The 4,311-nt window shown below is 38.5% G+C and overlaps 1 protein-coding gene across 4 annotated transcripts in view; it reads right to left on the bottom strand.

The window, feature by feature from the left end:
• EPHA6 (EPH receptor A6) overlaps nt 1–4,311 on the bottom strand; it is a 980,105-nt gene that overhangs the window by 312,555 nt on the left and 663,239 nt on the right. The window contains exon 1 of one of the 4 annotated variants that reach the window (XM_037744877.1): nt 2,411–2,467. The exons of the other annotated variants lie outside the window; for them this stretch is intronic. The gene's annotated coding sequence lies outside the window, so the exon portion shown is untranslated. Of the gene's footprint in view, nt 1–2,410; nt 2,468–4,311 lie in introns of those variants that run through there. 4 annotated transcript variants of the gene reach the window in all.

The raw sequence follows: 4,311 nt of genomic DNA, 5'->3' as shown, positions 1-4,311 counted from the left end.
GATCTCGGCTCACCGCAACCTCCGCCTCCCGGGTTCAGGCAATTCTCCTGCCTCAGCCTCCTGAGTAGCTGGGATTACAGGCACGCGCCACCATGCCCAGCTAATTTTTTTGTAGTTTTAGTAGAGATGGGGTGTCACCATGTTGACCAGGATGGTCTCGATCTCTTGACCTCGTGATCCACCCGCCTTGGCCTCCCAAAGTGCTGGGATTACAGGCATGAGCCACTGCGCCCGGTCTATTTTCTACTAAGGTTAACAAATCCATGCATTCTGCATTTATTTTTATTTTCTATTGATTTTATGTCATATAGGCAGATATTAAGTAATATAGAAAGCATAGAAATCACCCAATCTTACATGGAATATACAGTGTTCTTGTTCAGACCTGGGAATAGAATTTGTTTAGTAAAGTCCAAGAGATTCTTTTAGAAGTTTTGATGTAAAAAGGTAATTTCCTGGCTTCAAGCCCTACCAACTGGAAAAAATCAGGAATAGGTACAAGTGCTAATAAAATGTAGTACTCTACTACCAAATCTTTTTTTTTCTGCAATGTCTTAAGACAGTGGTAAAGCTTTTGTTCCACTGGCTAGAGAACTGAAGTTATAGATTGCCTGAGAAATAAAATAATATCAAAAATGGATATTAATGGTTCTGTTAGAAGTCAGCGAAGTCATTCACATCCTTTCTCTCTCTCCATTTCTGTGTTTCACTTCCTCAACCTGCCTCTCTGTCACAATCACTAACATATGCACTCACATTCGTCAAACTGTGGAGATGTTTCCATGATAATCCTCTCAAAAATAAACAAATTAAAACCACATTTAGAACCTGATTTGTTATCTGCTGAAGGATATTTTGCCTGGATAAATCAAGAATTGCAGGGCCTAGAAATCTCAAGAATGAAAGGCTATCAAAAAATCTTATTGCCTAAACTACGGCATTAGCAAAGCTGAAAGTCTTTTGCCTGAATGAAAAAAAGATATTTCACATGGCCCTGAGAAAAGAGAAGTTTGAATACTAGATTTGGCCGGTATTTAAGGATTACTTTCCAAAGGAAATAGACACTGAACCCGGTGAACTTTATTTTACTGGTCCTTTTAAAAATGAGTTCCACCTGGGTACACATAGTCATCATATTCTGGCTGAAAGAGTCCTTAATATTTTTCATCTCTACTTTGATGTTGCAGTCTTTTGATTAGTAATGTGGATTCTCAGTCTTTGTGGAGCAAGCATAAATATATTTATTTTTGGAAAGGGCAGACTTCTGTATATTAAATTCGTGAACATTCTGATATGTTCTTCATTCTCTCTCTCTCTGTTCTGTTTCTTTGAGGTAGTCTTGCTCTATCACCCAGGCTAGAGTGCAGTGGTGCAATCCCTGCCTCCAGGGTTCAAGGGATTCTTCTGCCTCAGCCTCCCGAGTAACTGGGACTTGTGGCACACGCCACCATGCTCGGCTAATTTTTGTATTTTTAGTCGAAATGAGTTTTCACCATATTGGCCAGGCTGGTCTCGAACACCTGCCCTCAAGTGATCTGCCCACCTTAACCTCCCAAAGTGCTGGGATTACAGCCCAGACCACTTCAGACTCTTTGAGCATTTAATTAGAATAAATAAGTCCCTGAATGTCATTAACAACTCTAAGTCCACTCCAGTTCAAGATTTACAAAATAGAGTACCAGAATGAGTTACGTGTTAACCCAGGAACTGAGTTACAGCACTTCTGTAAGACAGGAATAATGGTAAAAGAGCTTATAGTCACAAAGTCGTCTATCTCTATTCTCATTTCTAAGTTTCCTTGATTCACCCAAAGTTTTAATCTACTCCTTTTTTAAAGCTCATTGGAGAAAATCTTTTTGTACTCTAGCCAAATCATAAAATACAGAAAAGTGTTATTGGTAAAGCATAACTTATTTATCTTACAAAACTTAAAAAAAAGGTTTTTTATAAATATATGTAGAAAATATCTCCTAAATATTGAATAAAATAAATCATGATTTTCTTTCTGCTAGTTAGGAATGTTCACTTAGGAACTCTGAGATAATTAAAAAGTTTTAGAATTAATTAAGAGAAGTCAGTTACATAGCCAACATACAATTATTAATGGTTTTCCTGTATACTACCAATGACAAGTTACAATTACATTTTAAATGTTTTAGTCACTATAGCAACAGAAACCTTATAATATCTAAATATATCACAAAAACGTATGTAAGACCTACATAACACCCGCTATAATATTTTACTGTGAGAACCAAAAAGAAAATTTCTTATGTATTTTTTTTGTCTTCATTGCAATGCTTTAGCACAATATTGCAGAGTAATAGTAAAAGCAGAAACCTTTTCTTTTCTTCTTTAATTGAACAGCTTCTAATTGTGTTATGGTTAAATATAGTTATGTCTGACTTACATTTTTGGCAGATGTGTAGTTGAGGACTTTTTCTTCTTACATTCTAGTTTTGTTTGTCAGTATTTTGTTTTTAAAATGTGAAATGAATTCTGGATTTTATAAAACAATTTATCTGTTACAAAGTGAATTGTATGTTTTCACCTCAATAAAGTATATATTTAGGCAGAACTATCTTTGCATTCTTAAGATAAACCCTTCCTGCTAACACTTATTCATATTATAATTTTATTGTAATTTTGAATTCAATCTAATATTTCAGGCTAAAATTTTAAAGCATATATTTATAAGTTATCCCGGCTTACAGTTTTCTTTTTCTTTTCAATCTTGCGATATTCGGGTTATGCTTTATTTAGAGAATGGATTGTGAAAGTTTCCACATATTAATATTCTGGAATAGCTGATACAAATGGGAATTATCTGTTTTTTGAAAACTTAATTAAAATGGGCTATGGTGGTAGTAGATACTTGATTATCATTTAAAATATTTTATTCTATATTCAGATCTTACTCATTTTAATCATTATCAGAAAATTATTATATTTGTTTTATATTTATTGACATAAATTTACATCTAGTCTTATTAAAAATATCTTCCACAAATAAATAGATAAATAACATTTCCTATTATTCCTAGGCAAGCTCGTTTGTTTGATCAGTCTTTTAAAAACACTGGCTTTTGATTTTCAAATCAAGTATCAGTGATTCTATTTTATTAATTTTTTATTTTATGTTGTACTTGCTCATTCCTTCTATTTACTTTGTTTTTCTGCATTGGTCATATTTCACAGTTTTAGGTATGTGAGGATCTCAATGTCTTTCCTTTTATATAGTTTATAAATTGTCTATTATGCTTTAATATATTACTTAAGATAACATTAAAAATTTTTAAGTAAATAGATTGGAGGTGGGGCAGGGGTTATTTTTAAAAATTTTCTCTGATTTGGATCGGGGGAAGATGGCCGACTAGGAACAGCTCAGGATTGCAGCTGCCAGTGCAAGGGCAGAGAGTAAGTGGACGCCGCATTTCCAGAGGGATTTTTATTGTCCACAGACCAGGAGATTCCCAGGCAGAGGAGCCCCAAGGTTCGCCAGCGTGGCTGTTTCGGCCCGCGCGGCTGCTTTGCCCACGCCCAGGTGCCGCGGTTCTCTGTACAAAAGACACTGGTCCGGGTGCCCTCTTAGCTGGCGATTGGAGCCCTGAGACGGCAGAGTCGCCCATTGATCTGAAATAGTGAGCCAGGCCAGGAGATTCCTAGGCAAAAAAACCGCCAGGAATCTCAGCGCGGCTGTTTCAGCTGGCTCAGTGAGTCGTGGCACGGGAGATCCCGGCGCCTTTTCAACAGGCGACTGGAACACATGGGAGACAGTCAATGGTTCAACAACAACAACAAAAAAGACTCCGAGTCAGGGAGCCAGGTGAGCAGGCTCGGCTGGTCCCACCCCCTGCCCAACAACAACAACAACAACAAAATAACCAGTAGTTGAAAACTCTCTGGGTTGAGAGTTTCACAGCAAGCACAGCTGAACCCGGCACTGTCCGGCTCTGTGCAGGAGGGGCATCTGCCATTACTGAGACACTCAACCACTACGGAGGCAGTCTGACCATCGCTGACGCAGCCCACCGTTGCTGAGGCAACCCGCCTCTACAGAGAGAGTCTGCCATAACAGAGGCGGGCCACCATTGCCGAGGCAGTTCTAACTACACCCATATAAACAGGACTGCAGGGAAGATCACACGGCAGCTGGGCAGAGCCCACCGCAGCTCAGCAAAGCCTCTGCAGGCAGACAGTGACTAGGCTGCCTCCTCACTGGGCAGAGCAGCCCTGAAAGAAAAAAAAAAGGCAGCAGCACAACAGGAACTCATAAATAAAGCCCTAACTTCCTGGGACAGAGCACCTGGG

This window comes from Cebus imitator, unplaced genomic scaffold (genome assembly GCF_001604975.1).
Source record: "Cebus imitator isolate Cc_AM_T3 unplaced genomic scaffold, Cebus_imitator-1.0 Scaffold188, whole genome shotgun sequence".
NCBI classification, from domain to species: domain Eukaryota; kingdom Metazoa; phylum Chordata; class Mammalia; order Primates; family Cebidae; genus Cebus; species Cebus imitator.
This window is presented reverse-complemented; position numbering and strand designations above follow the sequence as displayed.